General features: G+C 35.3%; 1 protein-coding gene across 1 annotated transcript in view; it reads left to right on the top strand.

The window, feature by feature from the left end:
• The first annotated feature begins 2,303 nt into the window (after positions 1–2,303).
• HAPLN1 (hyaluronan and proteoglycan link protein 1) overlaps positions 2,304–13,319 on the top strand; it is a 98,340-nt gene continuing 87,324 nt past the window's right edge. The window contains exon 1 of the mRNA XM_003759868.3: positions 2,304–2,588. The gene's annotated coding sequence lies outside the window, so the exon portion shown is untranslated. The remainder of the gene's footprint in view (positions 2,589–13,319) is intronic.

Below are 13,319 nucleotides of genomic sequence, written 5' to 3'. Positions count from 1 at the left end.
TTCTGATTCCAGATCTCTCAGACATTACAGGCTTTAGATGTAAAAATTCTGACACGAATTTTTTACATAGTTTAACTCTGTATAATTGTAAAGACGAAACACCTAAGACACTGCAGGACAGCTTACCCCAATCCCTTTGGTAAAACCCATTTCTGAGTGGTGAGATTCCCCTTGGATTCCTTTGGACCCCAGGGGGAAAATAGTTACAACTAATCCTTGTATTTTAAAATGTAAATTATACTTTACATAAAATGTCATGAGAAGCCTATGTTAAGAGTTGTAAAAACAAGTCTTATATATTAGGAGAAATGTTTATTCTTGGCATCATATTTTAGCTATTTCAATAGTTCATTAGTCGTCATTGCCAAAAAAAAAAAAAAAAAAAAAAAAAAAAAAAAAAAAAAAAAAACTAAAACTCAAAACGCTGAGATGCTTTGAGAAAATTTTTTTAATTACTAAAACTTCCTATAAATAATCACATCGAAGAGCTGTCACCTCTTCTAAAGTGCCCTGTTTAATAAATCATTTGCCCATGTAGAATCTCCATTTCTAAATCTCCATTTTTAAAAAGGAAAGGGAAAAAAAAGTTGTTTCCCAGATCATTGTGAAGAGAATAAAAGGAAGGAAAGAGCTTTTTGCATGAATCACCAATGCTCTGATTTATTTTTAATTGCTTCATCTCAATTAGGGTATTATTAATTTAGCGATGGTCGGTGTTTGTATGTGTGTGCGCGAGGGATACATTTTCTTCTAAGTCTTTTCCAAATAGTAACAGTTAATTCACGATAGATCTGTCCCTCCATTCCCAGTATAGGATAGGAAGGCTGAGAGAAGCAGCCACTTTTGCTCGCCTCTGGGGATGGCGGGAAGCCTCTTCCCTCTTTTCAAGGTTCCTATCTCGCCATCCCCTTCCTGCTCCTTGTGTAGATCTGGCTTCGGCCGGGCTCGCGATACCTAAGACAATAGCGCCGCTTGCAGCCGCCAGCGGAGAACAAACCCCAGTCCTAAAGAAGCATCTTTAGACTTCTTAAGAACAGGATAGATGCCTTTGGATGTGAAGATACCTACCCGGCTCACCTCTTTCCCCCTTTCCCCTCCTGGGCGTGGTGAAGGTGAAAAGTGGCGTGTGAGGAACGGTTGAAACGACTCTGGATAATTTCCAGGCACTCCTGCAAGCCACAGACTCCTGTACTCCCCCAGTTCCCCGAGACCAGTTTGCTTTGGGCTGTGCTTCTTCCCCCTACTATTGACAACTCGGGTTTATTTGCTTGTAGCCAGTCCTGTGCCCACTCCAGCTCACTCCTCCCGAGCTAATTCAACTGCCGTTTTCTTCCTGCGGTGTGGTGTTCTCTCTCCCCCCCCTTTTTTCCCCCTTCCCCTCCTAGTCTCCATCAAAGGTGGCTCTGTTATTGAAATATGAAGCTTTTTCCTCTCCAAAAACCTTGGTTACTTAAGGCGGGAATCAATGGACCTATGTGCTCTCTCTCTAGTTATAAATAAATGTCTGTTTGCTCAGAAGGAGTGTTCCCTCTATGTCCCACCATCTTCTTCATACTTATTTTAGGGATGTGTGTGTCTGTATGTCTGTGTGTGTGTGTGTGTGTGTCCATCTGGTTCTAATATTGGACCGTAGATGCATAATCCCAACCCCACCCACCCAGTTTTCTCCCTCCATCCCCTAACCCGCATTCTTCACCCTATAAATAAATTCAGGTTGTCTGTGTTGTCATCTGAGGCAATACAATTGGTGTTATTTGTTTAAGGAGAATTTAAAACAAATACCACCCCTGAACCCAATAAAACTGGGAAGTACGACTACATCTGGCAGAGTTTGGTTTAGATGTTCCTCTCAACTCTGAAGCTTTCATCTTTTTTTTTTTTTTTTTTTTTTTAACAGCTGTCTGCTTTCTACTTTTCCAAGCCCAATCTATTTCTAATTTGTTTGTTGTTGTGTGGTGCGTTTTTTGTAGGGGGAGGGGAAGGGGAGGATATCCCACCCATTCTTGGTCTTTCTTCTAAGAGGGCTAGCTCAAAAGCAGCAGGTCCCATGTAGCCTGTCCCAGGATTCCTGACACACACTTCATTGCTTCCGAAATCATTTCATTGGAGACCCTCCCCTCCCTTCAATATCTTTAGCTTTGCTTTAAATTTGGTGGGGTGAGAGCAGGAGGTGTGGTGTGGGTGGGGGGTAGTGGGTGTGTGGCTGCTGCTGCCTTATTTGAAGCAAAGGGCAGGGGACTGCTCTGAACAGAGAAGAATCTCATCTAAGACAAGCGCTGTGCTTTCCCCCTCCCATCCCCCGCCTTCCCTGAAGTTTGCATGGAGTGCACGTTGGGCTATAATTAAGGGATCTTGGAGGCGTACTTTGCTTATGACGCGTTGCTTTTCTTTTGCCTTCGCTGAAAAAGTGGCTCCTTCTTCCCTGGATCAGGACCTCTGCCATTCAGAGGCACAAAGAGACATTCTGAACACACACACACACACACACAGTCTTAAGGTGAGCAAGAAGAACTCTGCCTTCACTTTATCTCCCGTTTTCAACTTCAGCAGAACTTGAGAGCACCTCAACTTCTGGAGCTCAGGACAAGGTAAAAGTTTTAGAATTGATGGTTTTCTTTCCCTCTTGTAAGATGGTCCTCATGGATTGCCTTCAAGAATTCAGAGCATATACTGCAACTACCTTGATTTTTTTTTTCCTTTAAACATACACACACTTTCTTCTTTTGAATTTACCTAATTTGGGGATGACAACTGCATATGACATCCTTGTGTTTATATCTGAATTATGCAAGTTTTAAGGATCCTATATTAACAGATAAAATATCTTATTGCAGTCCACAGGTTCAGCCTGCAATGTGAAAATTATATACTTTATTCTGCTGGCTTTCTCCTGGGTACTATAAATCTCCTAGATTCATGGCTTCTAAGAGATGACTTTTCCAACTCTATTCCAACAGGAATTTACAGCACCTGGGATGAGAAAAGTCATAGTGCAGACTGAAGGAAAAGCTGAAAAATGGAAGTGAGAATGACCACTCCAGATTAATGAGTTTTGTTTTAGGAAAAAGGAGGTCTTCTATAATGAAAGTTGTTAGTTATTAGTCTTTGATATAAGGCATCTTTCTTTGGCTCAGGTGCCTAGTGCTAATTGGAAAGGTAAAACACTGAAATCTGGACAATTATGAAATATAAAATAAAGGCAGATAATGGGTAGATATACCTTTCCATTGACTTCTTGAAAATACTTCTATTTAAACCATAAGCTTGAAGCTATTGTAAGAATTTATGAAGTAACTTTAGCTACCAAGGCAAAAAAAGCTATGAACCATTTGGGATTTGGATGCAACACAATTCTTAGGTTGAATATAGTTGCTATGTTCAAAATAAAATGTATTTTCATTTATCCCTGGAAAAATACATAAAGTGACCAACGCATTTGGGAATTTTCAGGGTGGAAAGTGTGCCTATACATATTCCAGTGTGATGTCATAAAATCAAACAGACTGGTTTCTTGGAAGCTAACGGTTTTCGAGAAAGGAAACCTGTGAATTCAGTCCTCAATGTAATACAGTATTTATTCACTACAAATGGAGCTTCTGGTAACCATTTCCATTTGATGATTCCAGTTTACTCAATTAGCATGAATTTCAAACAGTTGCAGTAAATAATTTTTAAAGTTTTTAACTGTGCTCTTTTAAATATATAATACATTATCTGTGAATAATTCATTATGTGACTTTTCCTAATCTGTATAACTACTTCTTGTCATTGGCTCAATCTTTAACTTTTTCATCTTTTTTCTAACTTTACTGTAGACTCAGTGTTCAAATTAAATTAACAACTCAAGTCTATCTTTACAAACCAACCTATCTTCCAAGTTATGATAAAATTGATATGTGAAGAAAGGCTTTTTCTTTCCTTTCAATGAAATAAGAAACAGAAAGCTAAGAGTGTACATACAGGAAATAGTAACTTTTAAATTTTTAAATTCCAAAGTACTTTATCATAGAAATTCAATTTTCATAATTTTAATATTTTTAGTTAAGAAGTAGAGTTGAACAAAAATTCAACTGAACTTTATTAATTTCAAAGTTGTTTTAAAAGGTGTGGGAGAGGTGTCAAGATTCAGAAAAATATAACTTTAAAAAAAAACTGAATCTCTAAAAATGTGTCTAGCGTCCCATTTTCCTAATAAGGACACCTAATGGCTGAAAATTTTCTACTGAGAAACAAGAAGAAAGTTACAGCATGTTCTTATGAAGTGAACCATTTATTTGCAGCAAACCCCTGTCTCTCAGACAACTGAGTGACAGTCCAATTCAAAAGTATTGGAGAGGCTTGCACAGAGAAGAATCATTTCATTATATCCCTAGTGGTTTCATTTCCTTTCCTTTCCCTTGGGAGCAAGTAACACATCCAATATAAATATATTCTGAATATATAGCAAGACACTTTGTGGGCAATAGTTCTTCTAAGTACAGTTTGGAAAATGTAGTGCTGCCTTTTAGTCTGTTGGGTGTGGCAGGTTTGCTACTTCCTGACAAACTGAAAATTTTAGAATCCTGATGTCTACCAGCATATAAATTTTCAAAATAATAATTAACAATCACATGTAGAAATTCTTTTTCTTTTGAAAATTTAGCTTTTTGAACTTGCATTTTTCTTCAAGTAGTTTTTACTTCATGCTCTGCATCTTTAAATTGCTCAAATAGTCAACCAATTAAAATTCCAACAAAATGAAAAGTGAACTTGAAAAATCCTTTTCAGATTACAACCTTCTTCTCTTACTTTTAATGAATTTTTAGACATTCTGGCTCCGCCATTAGCAACCATAGTACTTAGTCTGGTGTTTAAAAAAAAAAAAAAAAAAAAAAAAACGGAGCCTATAATTTAGAAGTAACAAAATGTTCTCTGGGGTTAAAAAGAAAAAGGGGGGGGGGGGCTAATTGTACTTAGGATTTCAATCAATAATGTTTAAGGAGGATTAGAAGAAACAGCTAGTTAAACAAATATTAGTTGTAGAGTGGATGCAATGGCATAAATTAATAATGCAGTCCTTTATTTACTCTATGAATGGGAGGTTTTGTGAAGGTTATATGAGTTAAGAGATGGTCATTATGTGCCATCTAGTGGATGACTCAAGGAAAATTTTTACTGTCTATTTCCGATGAGGATCAATCAGTAACAAATCTGCCTATTAAATACAATTGGTGAACTTAAGCAATTTTAGCAGATTGAAAGCATAAGGTGGTAATTTCTTTTCTCCTTATGAACTGCCGACTTGTAACATTAAAATCAGTCCAGCTTTTGTAGTAGGCAGCTTGACACCAAATAGATGTTTCCATGAGAATACTGAATCATTCAGGCAAATAAAGACAGCTCACACTTCATACAAAATTTATTTTTAGCAACTATGTATAGTTCCTGTTAATAGGTGAAAGCATGGGGAGAGACTTTTGCCATTATGAATCATTTCTGAAATTGAATAAATGTCTGCAAAGCCCATTGTTGATATGTTTGAGTGGCTAATGTATGATCATAGTCCTCAAGAAGATTATAATCACATACTAATACAGAAACTTCTAGTAAGTCAGAAAGACATATATATATATATATATATATATATGTTATTTATAGAAATATTTCATTTATTGGAAAAATACTGGTTAAAAGGTTATTGGTTTTTTTACAGTAGATGCAGGAGGAATTATTTTACAAAAATATTTTCATTTGTTTAAAGTTTAAGAGACTGGCTAAGACTACTAGCATATCGAATACTTTCCTTATATTCCCATTTCTTAGATATGGATTCAGAGCAGCATTCATGCTTCTCCTTAATTAATATTGGAGTGGAAATCCTAGACATGATCAATTACATGCAAAACAACCATTTAAAAGAGGCATTAGGATCTCATAGAAGAGCAATCCATCTGTAGACTGCAGTGGTTGTTTTGAAAACTTTTCTCCAGAGGTATATGAATTATAACTCTAATAGGCTCTTAGTATGATATATGAGGTAATGGCTACAGTATTCAAGCTGTAGCAATGGGAAACTTTGCCTTTGCATTAATCAAAAAAAGTTCTGAAATTCAAATTATGCAAGGTAAAATATCTCAGCAGAAAAAAATGATTAATTTGTTACATGTTGTGCTCTAGAGGTGTAATCAGCAAATGTGGTTTTGCCTGTAGACCTGCAGTAGAAATTTCCATCCAAGAAAACTCTAGTTCTGTATATAGCAAGGAATCACACTAGGAAGATAAAAGAACTACCCTATAGTAAGTACTGTATTTCACTAATACTCAAAAATGTAATAGCCAATGTTGATTAAATGTAATGACTATAATTGACATCACCCATAAACTGAAGACAGGATTTATTATCTTAATATTTACTTTGAAGAGTTCTCTATCCACCAGAAACATATCATTATATAAACAAATACGATTCAATCATATTTATAAGTTAGGGCAAAAGATTCACTGCCAGCCAGCAAAAGACAACTTAAATTTCAAATGAAGTTTAAAATAGAGATTCACTTGAAGAATAATCATTAGCATGGCATCCATAAGACATTTATTAATTGTTTCAAACCAAAAGCTTAAATCTAAGAGAAGCAAAATGAAGAAAGGAAAACATTGTGAATTGCCATAATCTTATGGAGGGAAAGTGCCAAAATTCCAGAGCAGGCTCTATCAGGCATGACATCAGAGTATAGCCCTCTTGTGGAGACCCTGAAGCATGTGAGTGAATGGAGAGGTACTCATTCTTAGTATGCTAACTGGCTCTCCGAGGATCTTGGAAAGAAGATGGTATTGATGAAGTATTCTAGAAAATTATGTGAGTCTGCTGTTACAGTACTTAAATTGCTAACCTATTTCTACAAGTTTTACTCTTTTTATAAATTATAAAGTTTTGCTTACATGAGAAACTTTTTTTAATCCAAAATCCAAATTATCACCTTCAAATAAAGGATGACTGACATCCCAATAATGAGCCTGAGGCACAAGAGGCATCACAGGCCACTAAAGTGTCTTCTGACATATTTTTTAAAAGATTAATTTGTATTCTTCAAAGATTGATTGTTATGTATTTTTGTTGCATTCTAATTCTTTGAAAGTCATTAATCTGTATAAGGAAGGGGAAAGAGGTCAAATATGTATTAAGTGCCAGGTATCTGCTACGTTGTTGTTCACTCATATTTGACTCTTTATAACCTCATTAGTGAAGATACTGGAGTGGTTTGCCATTTCTTTTTCCAGTTTATTTTGCAGATGAGGGAAATGAGACAAACAAGGTGAAGTGACTTGCCTGACTAGTAAGTGTTTGAGGCTATACTTAAACTCAGGAAGACGAGTCTTTTTGATCCCAAGTCTGTTACTCTATCTCCTGTGCCAGCTAGCTGCTCACTATGCTTTACGATACTTTTACAACACAATACTTTACAAATATCATCTCATTTGACCCTCACGACAATCCTAAGAGATAGGGACCGTTAATGTCCCCATTTTACAGTAAAGAAAAAAGGAGGTGGGAAGGGATCAAGCATTTATTAAGGGTCAGATACTGTGTTAAGTTGTTCAGTAATATCTGACTCTTCATGACCCCATTGGCAAAGATACCAAAGTGCTTTGCCATTTCTTTCTCCAGTTTATTTTATAGATGAGAAAATCGAGATAAACAGGATTAAGTGACTTGCCTGGGACCACATAGCTAGTAATTGTTTGAGACCAAATTTGAACTGATGACTTCCTAAGGCCAGGCTCTACACTTGATCCATTGGGTCATCTAGCTGTCTAACTGAGATATAACATATATGGTAGGTAAATCACATTGTATTCCTATCATATATATTTCCAATTCACAGATACATTTAATCTGTCCTGAAATTAATTTCCAGTGTGACTTTGGGAAAGTTATATTCCAAATTAATTATTCTTTAATATATAGGGACTTTGCTAGGATCAGAAGTTTCAAATAGGGAGGGTCTTCAGAGGTAGTACTTCCCAACTTCTTTATTTTTTTTTACACATGAGGAAATTGTGTTTCAGTGATTTAACTAAGGGCAGTTAGATGGCACAGTGGATAGAGTGCAGGATCTAAAGTCAGGAAAACTGATTCAAATTTGAACCAGTTGTGAAAGTCTGGGCAAGTAACTGAATTCAATTTTCCTCAGTTTCCTCATCTGTAAAATAAGTTGGAGAAGTAAATATCAAGATACTTTAGTATCTTTGCCAAGAAAACCCCATGTAGGGTCACAAAGAGAAGGACTGAATAACAATAACAAAAATTTTAGCTAAATTTGCTAGATAGCCAGTTAACAAAATATTCAGATCTCCTGACTCCCATTCTAATGTTCTCACCACTATACTCCACCTGAATGACATTTTTTAATGCATTTATCACTGAGACTCTAATCAAACATCTTCATTCCAAGAGATTTATTAAATGCTGAAGCAGTCCATATTAGGTTAGTCCTAATTGTTAAGAAGCCTGCCAAAAATTGTCTTGTTAAAACTTTCATTATTTAACTCTTCTCTCTGGAGTCCAGAAGGTTAAATGTGTAAACCTTTCATGTGACATCCCTTCAAATATTTGAAGATAGCTATCATACCTTTCCTCCCAATTAGTCCTTTCAATAGATTCCAATATGCCAGTACTTCAAATCCTATCAAAATCTTGGTCACCTCATCTGAATGTGCTCCAGCTTCTCAATATCTACCTTTAAATGCATTGTTTTATCTAGAGAAAATGCATTAGCTTCTTCAAAAATGCAGGCTACTGGTGTGGAATATTGCATTTGCCATCAATAAGTTGAGGTATTCATTGGCTTTATTACACTGTGTTTTTCCCCTTTCTTCCTGCCTGATTTCCTTTTTTTATTTCTTTCCTTCCTTCTTTCTTTCTTTTCTTCCTTCCTTCCTCCCCCTCCCATTCCTTGTTACAAGAAGTGGCTCACTGATTAAGGAAAAATATGGATAGGTTCATTAATTAAAATGCTATAAAAAGATTTACAAATAAATAGTTTAAAAAAACAAATAAAATATGATGTTCTTAGCTGAATGCAATACTTCAGAAATAATCTGACTAAAGCAAGATATAGTATCAGCCTGCTATCACCTTCTTCATACTTTTTATAGTTCTAGCAATACATCTTGAGATCCCATTTTGTCATCTATTAAAAGATTCAGGCTGAGGACACATATTTATATATTGTAGAACCAGAGAAAAATTTTCCATTCGTGATGAAATCACATCACATCTGGTCCACTTCCACTGATCCCTGATTGGATTCCCTTCACTCTACTTTTTTTTTTATATGAGCACAGATGAGATCCTGCATCTCACTATTGAATTCCAAACTCTAGTCTCATTTGTACCAAATCATTTACATAAAGACCCTATGGTTGTTACCATGCCACCTTGCAAACGGTGATCATATTGTCTTCTCAGGAAGATTATTTTAGCTTCTTGCCCCACCATTTTGGCTACTCTTTTTTGAATCCTTTTGTACCTCAACGATTATCTGGATAAATTATTCAAGATTCCTCAGGTGTGGCTGGATGATACATTTCTCAGAAATATAACAGGGATGGGGCAATAATCTAGGGCATTCTAATATAAGTGGCCTTGGACCACAGCAAATATTGATGAGTGCAATTCAGGATGCTTATTTATCAGTTGTTCTATCTTGGCCAAGTTTATCAGTTCCCTGTGAGATTTTCATCATTTGTGAAATGGAAAGAAAAACATAATATCTAGTTGACAGGCTTGTTATGGGGATCAAATAAGATAAATAAATTTAATTCAACCAGAATTCTAAGCAATTATTCTATGAAGAACATTAGAAGAGATATAAAGATAAATAAGAACCTAAGGGGCATATTACACACTTATTTATTAATTATTATAACATTAAAACCTACTATTAGATCTAGTAAAGCTGGGCATTCTCTCAGATTCCTTCTCCATTAGAGGTGTTCTACTCTGAAGTCAGACATAAAGTACATGTCCTGAGAAAGTTTGGCTTCTAGTGAAAAGGGCTAGCTACACTTCCTGTTCTCCCATTCTTTGATACATTATAAACAGGTACTCACTCTGACTTCTATTTAAAACTTAAGTTTTGTCTCATGTATAGAGTCTCCTTAATGAGTGAAATGGGATGGTACTTAAAGTATAAGATGGATCAGGTATGTCAGGGGTATTTTTCCTATACACAGAAGAAATGCTAAGCATAAACTACAAGAGCACATTGATAGAAAGTCTTAAAACAAGATTTAGCATAACTTCATATGTGCCAAATGTTATACTCTCCTAGAAGATGGAGAATTTTCATCATATATTTCTCATCAGAACATAAAGCAATTTGCCAGATTGTTAAATAAGCACTGTTACCTTTCACTTGAGCTCTGCATTGTCTAAGACTTATTGAGTCCTGTTTTCCAATTGCCACATATAGGTGTGTAGCTTATGCTATACTGAAGGGAATGAAGGGAATGAATGGGATTCATGAATCCCATTCAATGAAGGGAAATGGTGATGATCCCTACCTGAAATCTTTAAGAGGAAGCTAGTGAAAGAGAGATACACAGGAGAATCCAAGAGAGAGCCAGAAATAAAGTTGCTTCTTTTTAAAGGTCCATTGAGTCATTGGTTCTTCCTACTTTAAGGAACAATAAATGGTTGCTTCACCATCTCTAACAGGATTCTCCATTCAGCACTGAGTCATACATAGTCAGATGCACTATCATCCCCACTGTATCCAAATTGGAAACACAAGGATACAAAATTAAACATATCCAATACATGAAAGGTTTATAAACAGAGTTAGCTAATGGAATGACAAATCATTTCCAGTAGGTGGCAGGGGTAGGTCAGATCATGGAAGCTTCCCTGGTGGGAAAAATACATTTATTAAATCCAGAAGGATTAGTAGGAAAGCAATCCACTCCTGGGAACAAAAGCACTAAAGCAGGAAAAAGAGGAATATGTTCAGGATATAATGGGTAGCATAGAATATATAATGGGAGGTAATATAAAGAAAGTAAAAAAGAATTTTAGACCAAAAAGGACTATATAATTTATTATTACTACTGTGTGATCATTTTAATATGTGTATGATAATGATGAAACCCTTTATGATTACAAGGAAAACTGTTGACACTGATACTTACTGTGGATATTGGTGACTTAACAAGGAACAGAAAAACTGTAAAAATTTTCTTTGGTCACATACAAGAAATACTAATTAGGAACATTTATGCAAACTACTTCCTTTCCATGCCTCATTGCCATTCAGCACAATAACGATCATGTAGCCAGTTAAATGTATCACATTAACTTGTGTAAGTTTTACTTGATTACAACACTTAACTCTATTTGTGAGTGCTTAGCCTTTACAGTTTACTGCTCATGTAACCGAATCATCTTCTCACAGCTTAAATCAATTAGAGATTTAAGTTGATAATGACCTAATGAAGCTACTTAATAAATACTTGTTGCATGAATCAATGAATTAGTAGATAAATCAATAAGCAAAATAGATAGATATACAGATAGTTTGAGAGACACATGCATGTATGCCATATTTGTACATATATATACACACACATATATTTACAGAGAGAGAAAGAATAGATAGATATTTCCCTTCTCAGAGCCAGGTGTGAGAAGCAAAACCTTTAAAGTTATATATATACTTTTGGGTTCACCTAATCCTAATTCCTTACCAGTCCTCTCCTAATTGCCTATCAGAATTTACTCTTTTTCAAACACCTGACCACTCCATAATTCCTTAAAAAGATAAGTACAATCCCATAGCTTTTTTTCTTATTACTTATTTGTATTCAACCTCCCTATTATAGCATATCTGATCTCATCCTGTTAGCTACCATTGTGTATCCTTGTTTTAAAAATGAGATCAGAGTGGGAAAAAAAAAGATTAACACATCATACTGCCAAAGATGCCTCTCCCTCTTTTGGTAAAGAATTCTGGGTCTTCTGTGTGTCTTCAATTATCATCAATACAGGTTCTTTATTTTTAAGAGAAAGGCAAAGATCAGATATGCTGATTGTCCTTCTGTGGTTGTATACTTTACTTCCACTTAGAAGGAGATTTATTGTTAGTACACTAATATCTAGCTAATCAGGCATCTGGATGGTCAAAGGACTTATTTGCTCAGTTCAAAGAATGCTCAATATGGAAGGTATTATTTTATAGATAAGGAATCTATCTTTCTATTTATCTATCTATGTGTGTATACATTTATGTTTGTTTATTACTAGAATAGCAGTGGTTAGAATATAATGATATAAAACTCAGCTAGACTGTTCTACTATTCAGAGTGGATCTCAAAAGCCTTTAATTTTCAAAAAAGTCAAATTTTACTCAGCAAACACACCTAGTGAGCTATTTCATGAACTACATAATCTGTTGCTTCAAGCTACTTTTCTAGTAAAATGTGTTACAACTAATAGGGTTCTCAATTTTTTTTTCATTTCAATTTTTAAAAAGAAAATTCAGAAAATAAGAAGAATCAGTCTTCTCAAGAAATAATATAGGAAATGAATTTTTTTTTGGTTTGTTTTTGTACTTGTGTGGCTATTGTGTAGCAAAAAGATAGCAGACCTTAGAGCCAGTCATAAGTCTAGTCTTTCTCTCCTATCCCCTCCAATTCCAATACATTATGAGGAAAATATAACCATCATTTTTACATGCCAGGAATAATTTCTAGAGTTTAAAACAATCTTCATACTCTGAATTCTGCATGGAAATGTTTCCAGAGTTCAAGCCAGGATGCCAAAAACACATCCTTGTCAGGAGCAGAAAAATAGAAGGCGGCACCAGCCCAGTTCCAAGACATTGTTGGCAACTCTAATGATTGGTCAGGGGTTCCAGTGCAGGGACTAGAGAGTTATGAATGGTGGGATGTCCCAGTATTGTTCGTATTTAAAAGATTCATGGTATTATATGGGTCAGATACAAATAGGAAAAGTTTTTTATACTCATCTCTTTCTTTGATCTATTTTGCTTCAGACTACTTCAAGATTTCTTCCTATTTCATCTAGCTAATTTTCACCTTACTCTGTTGTTTAGATTCAGGCCTTTGTATCTCTAACTTACATTAGCATATCCTTCTTATAATTAAGTTTGAGAAAAACCAAATAGATAGAAAGTCCAATGTTATGTAGTAATGGACTTATCATGGGATGGATTATGCCAAAATCTGACAATCAATGGGGGTGTCCCTTTCCTCCATTCCTTCATCCCTTCTTTATTGTCTTCCCCATCATTTCTCTGAAGTAAAGGATTCAACTAAAT

The sequence above is a fragment of the Sarcophilus harrisii genome, chromosome 1 (assembly GCF_902635505.1).
Source record: "Sarcophilus harrisii chromosome 1, mSarHar1.11, whole genome shotgun sequence".
Classification (NCBI taxonomy): domain Eukaryota; kingdom Metazoa; phylum Chordata; class Mammalia; order Dasyuromorphia; family Dasyuridae; genus Sarcophilus; species Sarcophilus harrisii.
Note: the sequence above shows the minus strand (reverse complement) of the source record. Positions and strands in the feature narration are given on the sequence as shown.